General features: G+C 41.8%; 1 protein-coding gene across 4 annotated transcripts in view; it reads left to right on the top strand.

Annotated features, from left to right (window-relative positions):
- Positions 1-19,514, top strand: part of Cald1 (caldesmon 1) — a 186,157-nt gene continuing 166,643 nt past the window's right edge. For all 4 annotated transcript variants that reach the window (XM_042670107.1, XM_042670109.1, XM_042670111.1 and 1 more), the window contains exon 1: positions 1-297. The gene's annotated coding sequence lies outside the window, so the exon portion shown is untranslated. The remainder of the gene's footprint in view (positions 298-19,514) is intronic.

Consider the following 19,514-nt stretch of genomic DNA (forward strand, 5'->3'; position numbering starts at 1 on the left):
ACAGGCATCTGCATAGACAGACTGCATCACCTTGGCTGGGGTGTCGTCATTGGCTGCCTATTAGAAAAACTACAGGACAATGCATACCACTGACTGCCTACGGTAAACAGAGAGGATATGTGTTCGCTTAGCATGGACTTCTGGGAGGAGCCAAGGAAGGGCGGTCTGCAGTTTTATTGAATAGAGCAGTGTGCATTAGGCTGCCTGGCTGCCTGCTTGCTCTCTTGCTGCTCTCTGGCTTCAAGGAATCAATCCTTCCTTTACGACATCGTCCTCTGAAGAATTGCAGCCTAGGAGGTAAGGTGTGGGGGGCCTTTCTTGTTTTCTCCTTAGAAGAAGCTGGGGGCATTGTGTAGATTTCAGTCAATATTCTTAGCCAATACAGTGAGAGATGAAAAGATTGTTGGAAGCAGTAAGTTCTGTAGCTTCCCAGAGCCATCCTGGGCTCACCCTTGACCTGCAGATGTTCCCAGAAAGCAAAAAAGGAAGAAATTTGGTTGAGATGAGAAGAGAGATCGTAAAGGGACTTGTACCCAGCAGAGCACCGGCAACTTTGCTGGGGATGGCCTTTTGTTTAGGAGGGTGATGTGGGATTGTACCTGGTATCCACAGGCCAGCTGTGCCAGTCATTTCCCCCCAGCTATTTCTTCTACATCTTTTATGGTCAGGCATTTAAGGAAGTTTTGCTTAAAATAACAGCAACAATTTTTCAGGTTGATGGGAAGGCAAAAAGTGATCTCTCTCTCTCCCTCCCTCCCTCCCTCTCTCCCCCTCTCTCTTTCTTTCCTTCTTTCTTTCTCCTTCTTTCTCCAAAGGACATATTACTCTGCTAACTTGAATTTAAGAACCAGTCTTTTGAGCTGCAAGGGAATATAAATACTAGTACTGGTTGAGTTAATGTCACTGATCTGATATTTGTTAAGACAGAGATGCCCACTGTAATCTGTTTCCAATAAAGCCAAGTAACAAGAGAATGTGTGCACTTAGTGGTTGTATTTTTAGAAATCATAGCTAACTGCTTACCAAATGATTCCTTATTTTCTGTTTAAAAGTGTGCCTGGAAATTTGTTCTGGAAAGGAAGGAGACAGGTTTTCATTTCAAGATTGATGTATTTGGGCATCTTAAATGGAAGTATAAGCAGCTAGTTGGTAGTAATTTGTGATTCTTTCTAAAAAGAACTGATTGTTAAGTGTGTGTGTGTGTGTGTGTGTGTGTGTGTGTGTGTGAGTGATTTTAGTGTTATGGCAATATATGGCCAAAAAAAAAAAAAGTGGATCAGAACAAAGTGCTTGGTATTCAGCAATCCTTTCCATTAACAAGGCTATGCAGATGAACTTGTAAAATGAAACAGTAAAATCCTTGCAGTGTGTTTAGCAAAACCAGATAGGCATGGTTAGAACTTAACTGAAGACTGGATCCTATGAGGAAAATGATAGAGCTCTTTTTTTTCTTTTCTTTCTTTTTTTTCAGCAATGTGAATATGTTTGCTACCCATTACAAACAATTGATTCAATCTGACTGTATTCCATGGAGGAGGGTGGGTTTGTGGCTGAGATTCACTACATCATTTTTTTCTCATTGTGTTTAGAAGTTTGGGGATAATATTCTGTGAATATCTCTGTCCTCTTCTAGAAGTGATATATGAGAACAGAACTCCCAGTGAATGTCTTTCCCTGGAACAGTTCTGAGTAAGTGTGAGAGAAAGGTTGCAGGCGAGAGCTATAGTTTGATTATTGTCTTTCCCACGAACAGATCAAGTTCCACACTATTTTCACAGTGGTTTCTTTTAAATGTCAATCAAAAAATGGAGAGCAATTTCTGTTTTGATTGTTCTCTAAATCATGTAGGGAATGCAGTTTGGAAGGAAATCTATAATCTTGGGATTTGAAGATAAATTCCATTTGGAAACCAGCATGTTTAAATGGCAACAACTTCAAACTTTCTCTGACCACTTTTCTCCCATCCCCCCTCCATGAGCTCCTCACCCCCAATGACCACAAAAACACATTTTTGAAATAGCACTCTAGGTGTCCTATAAATGTTTGGAGGGAAGGGATTTTAGTTCATGTTAAACAGTTCTTCATGTTGCTTCCTTCCTGGTGAGTATTCATTAGAGCACATCTCCCTATATAACAAGGTAAACGCAGCCCAAATGAAGCCACACCATGAGAATTTTCATTGTATTCAAATCATTGAAATATAAAGGCAAATTTGTGGATCAAAAAGTCATTAAGCTGGGCGCCCGTGGCTCGCGCCTATAATCTAAACTATTCAGGAAGCTGAGATGTGAGAATCTCATTTTGAAGCCAGCCCAGGCAGGAAAGTCCCTGAGACTTTTCTCCAATTGACCACCTTTAAGAAGTCAGAAGCAGAACAGTGGCGCAAGAAGTGCTAGTCTTGAGTCAAAAGGCTCAGGGAGAACAGCCCAGGCTCTGAGCTCAAGCCCCAGAACTGTCCCCCAAACAAATAAAAAGTTAGTTTAAAAGAGTTGACATTTTTTTCTTAGCACTGGATTGATCCATTGGTAAAGTATGGGGTTGTTTCTCTTTTTCAAAGCCGATAGGATGCGCAATTTACAAAATTCAGATAAGGAGAGTCTTCAGCAAATGTATAATTCTTGTATTATAGAGAGAACAAGGTTCAAACATCAACATAGGGGACTTAAATGAGAAGTCATGAAAGCATTTCCTGATGGCGGGGCTGTTAACAATTCAGATTGGTTTCTGTTGCTTGCCTAAGAGCCTCCTGCTCTCTGCAAACGGAATAGGCTGTCCTATGCTGTGTCCTGAAAGTCCAGAGTCTAGCCTGAGGATTCCTAGTTCTGATGAGTAAAATGCATCTTGAAGCTGGGTGCCAGTAGCATATACTTATAATCCTCACTACTGAGGAAATTGGGATCTGAGGGTCAGAGTTCAAAGCCAGCCTGGGTAGGAAAGTCCATAGACTTTTGTTTCCAATTAACGACTGGAGAGAAAGAAGTAGAGCTGTGGCTGTAGAGGATTATCTTTCAGCCAAAAGACAAAGGGACAGCACCCAGGCCCCGAGTTCAAGCCCCATTACTGGCACACACACGCGCGTGCGCGCACACACACACACACACACACACACACACACACACACACACATACACACACATACTGCAATACCTCTTGATAATCGTTTTCTTTAAAAAAAATAGTCCTGTTCATTTTCATGGTAGCATGAAACATGGGCAGAGGGAGAGATTGGCTAGTTTCACATATTGATGAGGCCACGGGTATCAGGGATGCGGACAGAGAAAATGCTGATGAAACAGACTACAAATCACATGATAGGACAAAGAAGGACATTAGAAGGATGTTGCCAAAGATCTTTCAGAATTCAAAAGAGGTTTTCTGGCTGAAGCTATTTTAGGGCCCCAACATAAAGTCATTATTTTCTTTCATTGAAAAATCCTTCACCTGTCAAGCTATTCCAGATGCTCACAAGTTAGGAATAGCTCAGCAACTTAAACAAGATACTCTTAGCTCAGGCTTAACAGGCCTCAGATCTAGTTGTGGCTCCTCTGCTTAAATAATCCTGCTCTTTGAGGAAGTCAACTGTTGGCTTCCCCTGTGGGTAGGAAATCTATTCCCCTCGCTTTGTGGGCTACATAGTCCACACTGGTTTCAATCTGAGGCTCCGTCCATTATACACATGCTTGGTGAACCACTTCTTACCTACTGTTCCTAATTATCTCATTCCTATTTGAGGGCCCTTGAGTGCTACCTCCTGGTTCCAAATTCTTTCTAGAAACCTGAGCCCAGAATAGAAATACAGACCTATCCCAGTGTTTGGCTTTGATGATCAGAACACACAAAGCATTAGGTAGCAGAAGAAGATGGGCCCCCAGTGCTACAAGGCAAACTCCAGGAACCAAGACACCTGAAGATTCCAGGTGAACAGAAGGCCAATGACAAAGTGCTGACAACAGAAAGGGCTTAGCAAATGAGGCAGCTCCTCCGCCTCCAGCCCAAAGCATGGAATGAATCCCAGCATTTCAAGCCTGGGCCTGGTAGAGAGGAGGAAGTAATCAGGAGCACCTGGCTGTGGTTCCTGTTGGTATTGAGACCAGACTGCTCCAGGGAGCAGCCTCTCAGCTGTAGTATTCCCAACTGAGTCCTGGTTCCTGGTGGTATCCCTAACTTCCTTACTCCAGTCCTCCAATCCACTGGCTCCCCCATCCTAAAGCCAAGGGCAGAGTTTTCCTGGCCCAGCATTGGAAATGGACAGGAGCCCAGCCCTAGGATTCAGCTCAGACATTGTGAAAGTACATTTTAGGTAGGTGAAAGCCACCTCCTCTCCCACCCCCGTTTTTTTTTTTTTTTTCAGGCAGAGAGAAAAGTAAAGGACAGGCAGAGTTGGGGTGGGGGGGGTGCTTTCTGTAATAAGGAGCCATTTTGATTTTGCTTCTGCTCCTCAATCTTACACCATTGGTTCTTAATGGGCGAGGGCTGTGAGAGGTGGGGGGCGGGGGAGGGGTGGTGGTAAGAAGTGATGCGTTCTCTGTCTGCTCTCGTTACTCTTCCTGGTGTTGTATTGTTGTCGTGGAGCCCTTTGAGAATCGGCTAAAAATTTTGTCTCCTTGTGCCTTTTATAAACAAACAAGCTTAATGACAAGTGAGGGACCCTGGGAACTGAGGGAGATAAAGATGATGGGTAGTTCTGGATCTCCGTGGTGAACAAGCATGGATGGGTATGATCAGAACGCAGGGGCAGGGTCACCTTCGTTGTTCTTATGACTATTATCTTGAGATAAGGCCCTACTAGGGAGCACAGGCTAGCCTCAACCTTCATGCTTCTCCTGCCTTAGCTTCCACCCATTGTTGGGATCTCAGGAATACACCACCACGCCTGGCTCAGAGGTATCAGGAAAGGAAGAATAAGCTATACATCAATACGCAGCTCTATAGGGGGAGATTGAATCATAGGGTAACCATTCCAAGGAAAGGAGAGCATCTCAGAGAAGCAGTTTTCTATGGGGAGCATCTCAAGCTGTAGAAAATCAGGAATGGCTGCTATCACATATGTGCCAAGAGAACATCAAGAGATTAATTGATTTAAAAAAGGGAGAAAGGAGTTGCTAAGCAACAGTGAGGAAATAATTAAAAAGAAGACCTTTTTTTTTTTTTTTTGCTGGTCCTGGGTCTTGAACTCTGGGCAGGGGCGCTGTCCCTCAGCTCTTCAGCTCAAGGCTACTACTCTATCCCTTGAGCCACAGCACCACTTCTGGCTTTTTACTGCTTATGTGGTGCTGAGGAATTGAACCCAGGGCCTCATGCATGCAAGGCAAGCATTCTACCACTGAGCCACCTTCCTAGCCCAGAAAAGTCATTTTTTAAATAAACAAATTGGGTGTTCTGATGATGTACTTTAATGCATGTCTTCTCTTTAGAGAAAGGTTCATCTCTATAGCAATGATAGCTAACTTGAAGATAAATTGCTTCTTAATTGTTTCCTGAATACATGGATGAAAGTACTTAGTGACCAGGAAATCATCTTACACGGAGAGGAACATATTAAGTAGGAATATATAATTAGTTCCTTTTATACCCACATGTACCAATCCCTCTTGTGCTGAGTGAGGCTGATCTCATTTTTGTGCCAAAGTTTGGCAGGACCAGGGCAAAGAATCCACAGGCACCAAGGATAAAGAATTGCACTGGAGGGGCTGGGGAAGGTGGCTCAGTGGTAGAGTGCTTGCCTTGCATGCATGAGGCCCTGGGTTCAATTCCTCAACACCAGAGTTCAGGCTCCCCCCCCCCAAAAAGAATTGCACTGGAGTCAGGAGTTCCAGTAAGTGTCAGCCAGAAAGGTTATAAAATACAACAATTAGCTGGGCCATGATTACAGCCAGGGAGGTAAAGAGGAAATAGAAAAAAAATACAGAGGACAGGCAGAGTTTTAAAAATCAAGATCTTATTTAACAAGGCACCATCCAGTCAAGTAGGAAGTTTATCAGAACATTTAGCACAGGATTGAGGACAAATAGATCCTTACATTAATGAGTTTCAATTATTCAAGTAAACAAGTTGGAATGATAAAGGGATAACATTACAAGGAAATCAAGAAGTCAAAACTGGACCAGGGTCCAAAAAGAGGAGTTAAAACCAAAGTGGGTAAATGATCTCAGAAGGGAACTATCCATCTCTACTTGGTAGGCTTCCATTCAGATAATTCAATATGCAGCATGAGTCGTCTGCTTCTTTCCATTGTCCTATTACCTGGAAATTTTCTTTGATTCCAAGTGAAATTTTGAGAGCGGCAATCTGAGTGGTTCTGCTAATAGCTATTGTCTCTCAGCAAGAAGGAGAGTATCCAGCCACTGGCCTTTATATGGATTACTTACACAGTGGGCCTGGTAGCCATCCTACTTCAATCAATGGCCTCTCCTGGGCAAAGGAAAGCCCAACCGTCAAAGTTAGTTAGAAGTAGAAGTTAGGCATGAAAGGCAAATCATTGAAATTTCCAGTAGCTCTCAATGGGTACCACTTCATTTTTTTTTTTTTTTGACAGTCCTGGAGCTTGAATTCTGGGCTTGGGCACTGTCCCTGGGCTTCTGTGCTCTACTGCTTGAGCTACAGCACCACTTCTGGCTTTTGGGGTATTTTAGTGGAAACAAGAGTCTCATGGACTTTTCTGCCCCGGCTGGCTTCTAACTGTGATCTTCAGATCTCAGCCTCCTAAGTAGCCAGGATTAGAGATGAGCCACTAGCACCTGGCACACTTAAATTTTTATGTGAATGAATTCCTTAAAAAATGCCAACACCTACTACAGCTCTTGATGATGACATTAATATGGTCAGATGATCCAATGTTAAGGGAAATTACCATGGAAGTGTGTACCACTAATCTGTGAAAAGGTAAGAAATTATCCATTTCAGAAAGATTCTTGAAATTACCATGGAAGTGTGTACCACTAATCTGTGAAAAGGTAAGAAATTATCCATTTCAGAAAGATTCTTGAGGAAAACACTTAGGAGCATTCTTGTTGAGAAAAAAGCTTCTTAGGATCCATGGCTCCTTCTGAATGAAGGCCATCTTTTGACTTAAAACTTTTAGTAAACAAGAGTGAGTATACCACAGTGTAAGTCGTAATCCTTTAAAAAAAACAAATGCATAAAAGTGAGTGTCCTCAATCAGTCTAGACAAGGTTTTCCCTGGGATCTTTCATCCACTGAATACCTGTCATGATCTCATCAAACCAAGTCAAAGATCCCCTGCCTTCTGCCCAGCTCTGATCACATTTGGAGCTCTGCACTCGGCGCTGGGTTCACTTTTCAGAGCAACATTGACAAATATGCATCCAGGAATGTGCATCAAAGACTAGAGGGGATCAGGAGAGGCAAACAGATGAGGATCAGATAAGAAATCTGGACCTGTTTATCCCCAAAGCAAGGAAATGGAGGTACCACATGCATGCCTTCCTATACTTGGTAAAGTTTTGTGTGGAGATAGGAGAGAGCACTTGTCTCTCTTAAGATAGCAGGGTTGAATGCATAGATCCATGGAATTCTTAAGCTGGCTGGCTTTAGGGTATCATTTAGTTCAGGAAGTACATGCAACTTCCCATTTGTGTACCAGGCCTAGCAACCAGTATATTAAGAGGGCTTCCAAGGATAGACCTAAGCTCACAGAGGGGAAGAATCCTCTGTTATTGGCAATAATTAGTGGTAAGGATTGGAAGGAGAGAGCTATGCCTACCCAACTGACCATGCTTTGCATTTCATCAGTGTAGTCTTAGGCTGAGCCTCACCTTGAGACTTCAATCTCTGGAAGGTCACGTTATTGCAAAAGGTAAACAAATCTAAATATACAGAAAGCACTTTTGGTGGGCAGAGTAAATAAAACATCTCACCTAATAGGTGTTACTTTTTTTCTAATTATATAAATGCATTATGATGATGAGATAATAGTTTATTGAAAAGAGCTGTTGAAATCTAGTTTTGTATTTTGTTTTTCCAATAAATGGAATTAAGACATATAATTCTATTGTGTATGAATTGGGGCAAGACCTTTGGAATTTTAAAAAGAAATTCTTTTTATCAGTTGTGGGACTTGAACTCAGAACCTAGGTGTTGTCTCTGAGCTTTTCTGCTCAAGGCCAGCACTCTACCAGTTTGAGTCACAGTGCCACTTCTGGTTCTCTGGTGGTTAATTGAAGATAAGAATCTCATAGACTTTCTTCCCCAGAGTTGGCTTTGAACCACAATCCTCAGATCTCAGCCTCCTGAGATGCTAAGATTCCAGGCCTGAGCCACTGGCACCTGGCTCTTTGTTTTTGTTGTTGTTGTTGTTTTTAATAAAAGGAACTAAACTAGAGGTATAGCTCAGCATACATGCCCAACATATACAAGACCTTGGGTTCGATCCCCAATATATACACCAAAAGAAAGACTCATCAATCCATATTTTTCATTTTCCAGATGAGAAACTACAGCTTAGCCACACACATCAAGTAAAATTATATATTTGCTGGTAAGTTTCTTTGAGTAATAGCTGCATGTCTTATTAATCAGTAAGATTTATGACAGAGAATATCTGAACGTTTTAAGTTAGTATATATCCAGTATCAGCCACATGACAGCGTCCAATAAAGGATTGTTGAATAAAAGAACGAACTAAGGGACTTGACCAAGATCAACCTTGTTAACTAGTAGCAAAGATAGTTCTAGCACTACCAATGCTTAAGTCCTAGGCAGTTGCCATATTGCTTTTTTTCTTCTTGGTAATGAGAGACTGTTCTCTCTTAATTCACAAAGTTAGATAGAATAATGCAGGCCTATTTGCCTTGGGATCAGTGGCTCTTAAACAGCATTCTAATCAGAACTGACTATAGCGTTTTTACAAAATATACATTCCTGGCATCTTTCCTCTGGGAATTCCAATTCAGTAAGTTTCCCCAGAGTGGAGGTTCAGGCCATCTGCAGTATGCAAAACCTCCTTAGTAGCTTTGGTGGAACCAGCTGGGTCAGGAACAGCCCTGCGCCCCTATGTTTGCTATAATTTATGATAGAGGGTGTTGTTACTTATTCTTCAGGAACCTATTCTTTTAGCTTTTCGTGCCTTTTCCCCCTAAAAGTTACAACTCTGTATCCCAAATAATCAATTTTTCTAGAGAATTTCTTCAGAAGAACTTATTTAAAAATCCATGCCCCCCCCTCCCCCAGCTTCCTAACTCTTTTTGGGCTTAAATATAAAGTTATCAACCCCATAAGGTCAAACTTTCTGATGAGTTTTCCAGTACTTGCTTCTGTAAAGCATTGGAAATGTGGCAAGAATAAAATTTCTCATGGTATTTCCACTTCTTGTTCCAGCTACCATTACTAAGTAAAATTTAGGCTTAGGAGGAGGGGTGACTCCAGAAAAGGTTTTCTGTTTAAAGTATTTCTGTCTTTAAGGTATTTTGATGACCAGTTATTTTAGGTATATGCCTTGCTAGGAAAGATTGAAGACTTTTTTCGTCTTTGTTCTCTGCTTTTAGTGGTAAGGATGTATAGATCTCTGAAAGGGGAGAAGTGTCCCCCCATACTTCTGTCTTAAGGCTGGGAAACATCTCAGTCTCTTTAGATGCTCAACCTCAAGCTCTGTGCTTGGAGAGGTGGGATAGTTTTCTTTGGAAGAAGGATTAAAAATGAGCCCCCAAAACTATTTCTATGGTCTTCCATTACCAAACATTTAGGAGTTAGTTCCTCTGTGTTGTGCATATTGAGTGGGTGCATATTTACATCTTTTTCACTAAAGACTATGGAGCTAAAAGTTTCTTTGTAGAAGGCAATTGATCTGAGAAGTGTGCCAGCGTGGTGATTATATTTGTATCAATGCTCTGGGTGTATGGGAACAGGTCCTCATGGTGTACATGAAGCAGACAAAGGTCATTGGAGAGAAGAAATAAACTGGTAAATTAGCTTAGGATTCGTGGCTGTAGAGCACCACTATCTGGACTTGGTCTCCTTTCCTCTGTCAGTGTCCCCTCCCTTTCCATGTACCCTAAGTCATATTAGCCATCAAAAGCTGATGGTGAGACATTACGGTTTCAAGCTGGAGCCAGTGGTTCACACCTGTAATCCTAATTACTCAAGAGGCTGAGATCTGATTTCATGATTCAAAGCCAGCTCAGGCAGAAAAGTCCATGGGATTCTTGACCACCAAAAAGCTGGAAGTAGGGGTAGGTTGTGATTCAAGTGGTAGAGTGCCAGCCATGAGCGTAACAGCCAATTGAGAACATGAGGCCCTGAGTTCAAGCTCCAATACGGGGGGGGGGGGGCAGGGGGGGGGAGAATAGTTAAATTTCCAAGAATTGTAAAGGCTTGTTGAAAAAATGATCATGATTCAAAATTAAATTATACAAACTTATAACTAGATACATTATATTAAAGTCCAAGGGAATACTTAAAACTCATTCACTATCCATTATTTTACCCAGTTTTACTATTACCTATTCTTTTGAAGCCAGTTTTATCTACTTGGGACTATATGACAGAAATGCTTTATTCAATAAAAATCATCTTTCTAACAGCCAAATTTACAATGAAGAAACTGAGTTTTACTTAAGTAAGTAGTACCTCCAAAGTCACAGAGCTAGTAACATTGCAGGACCAGGATTCAAACCCAGCTCATATTTCCCTACTCCACAAGCTCAACCACAATCCTATACCACCTATCACCAGATGACAAAGACTCCATTTTTGGACTTGATGTGACACTGGAAATCTGACTTATTTGAGAACAAACTGTGGAGTCAGAAACACTAAAGTTTGAGCCTCAGCTTTACTACTTTCTAGCTTGTTTATTCAACCTGATTATACAATTAGGACCATTATCCCTTTATTTTAGAGAGATCATAACTATTAGAAATAATGTCTCAAAACTACTTTGACACTAAGTTACAAATCACTGGTAATCAACCATGACTGCTTCTAGCAGGTATCAGGATGCCTTTTGGTTCCCATGTTCTTAGCTACAAACTTGCCCCTGTTGCTTCCTCTAAGGTCAACGTATAGAGTGAAAGGATATGATGCTTAGGATCTTTTTTATTTGGCTCCCCAGGAGGGAGGTCTAAGACAAATAGCTAACAATTCTAGGAGTCCCTTGTCTGAACACTGGGAGCTTATGCCTATAAAATCTCAGCTCTTTAGGAGGCTAAGATCTGAAGGATCACAGTTCAAAGCCATCCTTGACAAAAAAAAAAAAAAAAAAAAATTCACTAGATTCCATCTCCACAAACAACCAACAAAAAGCAGGGCCAGAGGTAGGGCTCAAGTGGGAGAGTACCAGATGAGTAAGGGAGAGGCCCTGAGTTTAAATCCCAGTACCACCATACAGTAAATTAACTAATTAATTAATTAAGCTAGGAAATTCTATTTCAGGTTGGGATGGATGTTTTCTAACCAGGCCAGTCTGTCTCTAAATCCTGAATTTCTCTGCTCTCAATTATCTTCTTCAGTCTGAGGGCTGCTTCTTACCTATCAATGGACCTGAACTACCTTTAGTGTATTACATAATCTTCACATCCTCCAGCTAAAGGACTTCATTGTCCCCAAGATTGGATTCTTCTGTATGGTTTCTGTGTTTTAGACCTAGAGAGAGACAAAGACAGAAAAAAGAAGGGACAGAGGAAAAGGGAGAAGGAAAAAAAAGAAGGAAGGACAGAGGGAGAGAAAGTGGGAGAGAGAAGGAGGAGGTAGAGGAAGAGGATGTTAGCTGGAAGGGAAGAAGGATCTAAAAAAAAGACTGAACTTAGGAGAAAAATGAAGAAATAGGAATGGATTGCTAGTTATCTTGGGCTCTTATGGGTTAAAGGTATTGAGATAATGACCTAGCTTATTTGGCTACCTTGCTGGCATACTTGCTATGTGCCAAAACTTATCCAACTGAGACTACCATCTCAGAACACCAGAGTAAATCAAAGAACTTGTCCCAGATCATACAACTGGCAGAGGCCAGAGCTGGAGGCAGTACCATTCCTTGACCAGAACACTTTTCCATTTCTCTACAGCTGTCTGTTCTGTGTCTTCCCTCAGGAAAGTGATGGAGACCAGAGCAGAAGGTTTCCATAACCAATCATTATAACTTGTCATTGAGCCATACTGCAGTTCCACTAGACAAGCACACTGTCACTCTCTTCCATATAAGGGAACAGAGCTAAACACCATTCCTTAAACTACTGACTGCAGAGATTGCTCAAGTGAGAGCCAGACAGGATAAGCGTCCAGGCCTATAGGAAAGAAAGAAACAAAAAGAAGACCATGGAAATGCTTTTGTGTTTAAAACAAGTCGTTTGCATGCTTCTTCCTGACCCAAGAGGACTTCGATACTTAAACTATGTGGACAAATAGTTCACGTGCTTTTAGTGTTCAGTGGTTTCCGATTTAAGTATGGGAGAGAGAGGCCAAGACAGAACTGATTTTGTGAGGACTGGGTGGGAAGTTGAGGGCTACACCTCTCTGTCCAACTAAAGAAATTAGAATCTGTTTTCCTTCCTAGTCACTTCTTAGAAATATTATTTATTCATAAGAATCTATTTTACTTTTGGCTTTCTTACCCAAAGCTCAAACATATGTGATCAGTCTTTGGCTTCATCATTAGTCCCAGTGGAGACTTAAGAATGACCACTTCCAAGAGCCAATTTCACGGGAGAAATTGAAATTGTTTGCCCAAGACCAGCTAGTCCCAACTTGCCACAGAAAGTACCCACTGCTCCAGATAATTCTAAGAAGCATTCCTTAGTCTAATCAACTTCTCCTAACTCTCCTCTTTAGCCAGTCTGTAGCTGAGGTATTCGTTTCCTAAAGCTGGCATTATGGAGTGCCACAAATACAAATATGTTTTCTCTTATCTAGAAGTGGCTCAAATGGTAGAGCAGTAGCCTTGAACATGAAAGCACAGGGACAGTGCCCAGGCCCAGAGTTCAAGATCCTGGACTGATACCAACAAACAAACAAAGAAAAGAAGGAAGGAAGGAAGGAATGGAGGGAGGGAAAGGGGGAGAGAGGGAGGGAAGGAAGGAAGGGAGAGAGAGAGGAAGGAAGGGAGGAAGGAAGGAAGGAAAGAAGGAAGGAAGGAAGACAGACAGACAGAAAGAAAGAAAGAAAGAAAGAAAGAAAGAAAGAAAGAAAGAAAGAAAGAAAGAAAGAAAGAAAGAAAGAAAGAAAGAAAGAAAGAAAGAAAGAGAAAGAAAGTAATCTATTTTCCCATACTTCTGGAGGCTAGTCCTTCAAAGGCTGTGAGGAAGGCTTTCTTAACAACTGTTGCCTTGGCTTTCTGAAGACTGTTCATGTTCATGTAGCATTCTCTGAGTCTATGTCCAAATTTCCTTTCCTTAGAGTTAACATTCATATTAAATTAGGGACTACCTAATGTCATTTTTTACACAATAATCTCTATAAAGACCTATAAATCCAAGATGACGTGTTGAAAGGCTGGGGATTAGGACTCCCACAGCTGAATCCAGGAGAAGACACAATGGAACCCACCATATACCCCAGTTCAAAATTACGGTAGAAACCTGTGGGGCAAATTTCCTAAAACTCCCAAGTGCAGAAAACCCTATTGCTTGTGGCATTCTATCTTCCCTCTGAGTCTAGGGAATGCTTTGCTAGAAATCACTTGGCCTTTCGAACTTGCCCTTAACGTTTATTTTCTGCCTTTCACAAGATGAAATTCTGATGCAGTGAAAAGTCAAAAAGAGGTCTCTGGGATGACGCACTGAAGCACAGCTCCGCAGGCTGTGGCCTATCTGGGCTAAGAAACCACAGGGGCAGACAGTCTGGTATGCAGCCATCAGCCGTGGGGGAGGGGCTGGTGGGAAGGCTGCATGGCGGAGAGGCAGAGGAGGCTGAGGAAGCGGTGAGCTGCTGCCTGGTCCGGAGAGGCTATCACAGATAGGGTTGAGTGGGGGCCTGCCGGGGGCAGAACGAGAAGAGGGCTATTTTCAGGCTTTTCTTTTTTACATAAGCTAATCACAACCACTCATCCCCCCAATGCAGAGGGAAAAATCTTATTAGAGGCCTACACATATTTGTGCTCTGAATCATTTGTCTCATCTTTTTTTCCTCCTCCTCCTCTTCCTCTTGCCCTTCCTTTCCTCCTCCTCCTCCTCCTCCTCCTCCTCCTCCTCCTCCTCCTCCTCCTCTTCTCGTTCTCTCTTCTCTAGTCATCTTAAATAAACACACCCTTTCCTCTCAGTGGCTCTCCTGACTTGATCTGTTTGTCCTACTAGAGCTCATCTGTCTGTCTTGCTGTCTTACTCCCTTTCTTAAAGCTCTTCTTAGAGTCTGTTCCTTCTCCTGGCAGCTCTGTCTCAGGCCAGAGGCAGTCTTTAAAGGAGGTGATTGTGCTTCTTATCATCTAACCTGGGGCACTTGTGAGAGAAGTGAAACTATTCCAGGCAAATTCAAATGGATGGGCACTCTAGCCAGGATATGGTTCTGACCTCCCGAAGTCTCTCTTTACCTACCTACCACTCACTCTATTTCTGTGCCTTTCTTTAAAAAATCCAATGTGTTCTCATTCTTTTTTATTTCTATACCAAGAACCTCGTTGTATTGGATTTCTACCTTCCATTATCTCCTTTCAATCCCTCATTTTATTCTATGTCATTTGTGGTGGTGCTGAGATTTGAACTCAGGACCTTACATTTACTAGGCATGTGCTCTACAATGTGAGCCACAACATCCTTTTACTTTTTTTAAAAGCATAGTCTTGACTATGCCTCATGGACACTGTTTGTCTGCTATGATGTATTTGTGAGACAAATCAAGGCATGGCTGAGCATGTGCATGTGTGCATACACACAGACACACATATACACTTGAAAATAAACCATCAAATATTGTAAGCTCTGTGGGGACTCAGATAAGCTCTGAAAAGGCTGACTACTACCTGGCACCTTCTCCAAGGACTAGAACAATCCTCATACTGCATAGGTTCCCATTACAGTCAGGCAGACATATTCTGTCCTGCCACAACTCTCAGGGGACATTCTTCCCATGGGTGTATGGATGTACATCTAGAGTGGAAGATGAGGAAAACGCAAGGCTTGAAAACAAAAATGAGCGATGGTCAAAACTAATTGCATTGTCCTCAATGACATCAATCCTGTGGGATGTTTATCCTCTATGGCAGGATATACCAAGGGCAGCAATGGCTGCCCTAGGTTTCATGAATGTTGAGGCCAAAAGATACAACAAACATTCGCTTAAGTGTCTTTCACGTTCTTTATAGGACTCAGTGATGTGTACTTTATGCTTTGCTCTAAAATAATCTGTGATCAAGATACACACACACAAGAGTATGGGTTGGCAAGAAGCCCTGGAGTGTACTCGTGCGCTCTCTCTGTCTCTCTCTGTCTCTCTCTGCTTTCTCTCTCCCCTCCCCCACCCCGCTCAGAAGGGAAACAGGGGGAACATGTTCCTCTTGCAAATCTGTGGATGTCAGTTCACAGATTTCTTAACTACTTAATGGTATGGCATCCTGATAACTGGAAGAAACCACTTCGATTCTTTTATTTGTTTCTGAACTTATTTAGGATTCTGATCAAATAGTTTTCTTTCTCTTCTCTTTTCAATTTATGCAAACAGAAATTGAAACTGTGAAATAAGATACTTTCCTTCCCTCCTTATTTCTCTCCCTTGCTTCTGCCTTTCTTCCTTCCCCCTTCCTTTCCTCTCTCTCTTCTTCCATCCCTTCCTCTATTTTCCTTCCTTCCTCCTCCCTTTCTCCCTTCCTATTCCTCTTGCTTCTCTGCACCTCCTCCTCTTTCTCATCTTCTTCCTCTTTTCTTCTCTGTATCCCTCACTGTTCTTACTTTTTATTTTTTCTGTTATTTTTATTTCTTCAGTTATTGAGCTCTATATAGTTGGCACTCTCCTGTTATTGTTGGACAGCTTTCTACTTGGACCCTGAGGGCCTGTGGCTCTCTCATTTAAGTATCTTTTTACAGAAATTGACGGTAACATTCTGCAGGGTGTGTGTACAGACACCACACGGAAGGGGAGGAAATAGTCATCCTTTGCCTTAAGTTTTTGTGGAATAATCAGCACTAGTTAGGCAGGAACTGCTGAACAACCTGAGCTAGGGGAGACAAAAAAAGTAAGGAATGTTTGAGAGTTTTATTTATTTTTTTGTTTTTATTTTTAAACGCTCATGCCTTTCTATATTTTGACTCTGAAACACGCTGTTAAAATACAGCAGTTGCTATTTCCATTCGAAGTTTCTAGTTTGCACATTCTTTCCCAAGAGAGTACTTGCAGTGAGGTTTAAGTTTGCAATGCCTTGGAACTCATGATTTGTCCCAACAAACTCAAGACTTCAGGCGGTGCCTACTGGAAAAGGAGCCCTGGTTCCTGCTTCTGGTCCCCAGCTGATGAAGATGTGAGATTCTGCAGAGCCTTCTCATGCCTCCAAGTCCCTAATCATAAACCACATGAATCCTTGCCCTTCCCTGTAAGGCCCAGGTAGGGAGCAGCCAGATGTTAATGTAGAGGAATTTCAGGCAGTAAAGTGTCTTCAAGCACAGACGGGGTTTTGTTTTTCTTTCTCTTGGAAATATGAAGAGTCTTGATGGTTGTTTTTATTTGGGGGTGGGCATGATATGTCATATACTCGTGAGTATACTCAAAGGTCAGATTTGAAGTTTCCGACAGTTATCCCTTGCATGAAAGCTTCAGCTAACGCCTTCTTCCGGGCTTCTTCAATCCCAGGTCTGGCCATTCTTTAAAATTTAATTTTCTAGGCCTGGTATGATGGTGCATGCCTGTAATCCAGTTACTCAGAAGGGAGAGATAAGAGGATTACTGTTCAAAACCAGACCAGGCAAAAAGTTAGTGAGACTCTTTCGTGCAAAACAAGCCAAGTATGGTGATCATGCCTATAAGTGCAACTATGCAGGAGACAGAAATAAGAGCCTCATCTCTTTTCTGCTTGTGCTGGCTTCAGACTGCAATCTTCAGATCTCAACTTTCTGAATAGCTAGGAGGGCAGGTGTGAGCTACCGAAGCCCAGCTTGGAACAATGTTTTGTATAGGAAGTTACTTATATGAACATTTTGAAGTTGTTGATGGAATTCTAACTTATCAGCAACATTAAGTCAACTTGTTTCTTGAATGTAAATTTCCTGGCCCCAGCAATTTCTTTAGGAATTTCCACTTGAAATACCCTAGCCTTCTTCTAGTCCCTGCTTTTGTTGTTGTTGTTGTTTCTTTGTTTTGTTTTCTTTGTAGTCTCTACCCCATTTGACCCTGATTCAGATGATGGAAGTCTGTTGGGGTTGGCCACCCCATGCTGGTGGTATTGCTTAAAACCATGTCCTCTCCTGTACACATCACTCGCCATTTTAAGCAGCATTATATTGAAATGGTTTACCTGGATATTGAGTCACTAACATTCTGCTCTTCAAGTTGCATCATAGCCTAGTACTTGTTAGAACCATTTTTTTGATATGCATAGATGGAAAAGGAGGAACAGAGGGAAGAGAGGAGGGAGAGAAGGAAATGAGGAACAAGCAATCAACCTTTCCTTAAATCAACATAGAAAAGTTTAGACTAGTTTAAAAATGCCACACAGCTCATAAAAAGTATCTGTTGGTTAAAAAAAATAGAGAGGGAAATTATGGGAAAGCTGGCTTCCCAGAAATCATCTCAAATAAGTCTCCCTGGTTTTCTTTGAAATGTGAGTTAGCAGGGGGGCAGAAAGAAACCATGTAAGGCAGGCATGGAAGCTCAATCTTGTTATTCTAGCTATTCAGGAAGAGGGAGGATCCCAGTTCAAGGCTAACCTCAGGCAAGAAGTTAGCAAGACCCATCTGAATCAACAAACTAGACTGGTGGTATATACCTATCATCCCAGCCACTTGGGAGGCCATAGTTAAGATTATCATTTGAGGCCAGCCAAAAATAACATGAGGCTATTAACTAAAATATAGCAAAATTAAAAGATCTGGGAATGTGGCTCAAGTAGTAGAGCACCTACCTAGAAAGGCCTTTAGTTCAAACTGTACTTCCACTAAAAAAAAAAAAAAAAAAAAAAAAGATTCATTGAATCAAGTATATACATTGACATTGAGCAACATTGAGCAAACGCCAGAGAAGTGACTCAATCTTCTAGGATGTCAGCTCTTATGATGAAAAGATTAGGCTAGAAATGACTCTAAAGCTGTTTGCTTTGTGACTTTATAACCTCCCCTCATAAGGCTCGCTGCTGTCCACTCTTTCTTTCCTTTCTTTTTTTAATGGCATGCTTTCATATGCTTTGATCAATCACTTAACAGCTGAGTGTTTGTTAGATGCTAGTTACAAATACATGGTTTTGCTGAGAATCAGTCACTGGGTTTAATACTTTTGTTTTTGAAGTTGATTTGGGGTAGAGATATAATTGAACATTTCTATCTAACTAGATCAATCAATAAAGAATATAGCCTGAGAAATTGCAGACATCTTTGATACCTTCATATCAAAAAACTAAGTGCAAGGAATCTACTTATCATTGAATGAAACTAATATTGCAAACTGGAGAATTTCCTTCAATCCCTCTCCTAGTAACAAAATCAACATCTTGCAATGGCTGTTCAAACATCAACAAACAGGGAAGTGGTGCTGTGGCTCAAGTGGTAGAGCGCTAGCCTTGCGCTGAAGAGCTGAGGGACAGCGCCCAGGCCCAGAGTTCAAGCCCACGACCGACAAAAATAAAAAAAGGGAGAGAGAGAGAGAGAGAAATATACTTTGGGGCTGGGAAGGTGGCTCAGTGGTAGAGTGCTTGCCTTGCACGCATGAGGCCCTGGGTTCAATTCCTTAGCACCACGTAGGCAGAAAAAGCTGGAAGTGGTGCTGTGACTCAAGTGGTAGAGCGCTAGCCGTGAGCTGAAGAGCTGAGGGACAGCGCCCAGGCCCAAAGTTCAGGCCCCACGACTGACAAAAAACAACAACAACAAACAGCACCTCTCAGAAAAGGAGAGACTTTTTCTTTCTTTCTTCCTAACATATTTATAATGTACCATGTGATTTTTTTGTTGCTATGTTCCCCCTGCCCCAGATATAACCCCTATTTTCACGGTATTTGATGTGGGTGCCCTGCATCTTGTATATACACTTCTCTAATTCCGGGAGGGGAAGGGAAAAAAGCAAGATGCTCAAATAAAGATACAGGTTGACCCATTGTAACAATGAGATGTAGAAAATACTATGTTGAAGATGAACTTTACAACTTTGGTAAGGGGTGGTCGTTGTGGAGGTGGGAGGGATGGTAAGGGAAAAACAGAGGAGGCAACAATGCTCAATAGGAAATTTACTCATTACTTTTCTCATGTAACTGTAACTCCTGTGTACAACATTTTTACAATTAAGAAAAAAACATACAAGAAAAAAAAAAGAAAAGTAGAGATTGCCAGGGGCTGGTGGCTTATGCCTTTAATCCTAGCTACTCAGGAGGCTGAGATCTGAGGATTGCTTTTTAAAGCCAGCCAGGGCAAGAAAGTCTGTGAGGCTCTTATCTCCAATAA

The sequence above is a fragment of the Dipodomys spectabilis genome, unplaced genomic scaffold, assembly GCF_019054845.1.
Source record: "Dipodomys spectabilis isolate Male_0828 unplaced genomic scaffold, ASM1905484v1 ptg000519l, whole genome shotgun sequence".
Classification (NCBI taxonomy): Eukaryota; Metazoa; Chordata; class Mammalia; order Rodentia; family Heteromyidae; genus Dipodomys; species Dipodomys spectabilis.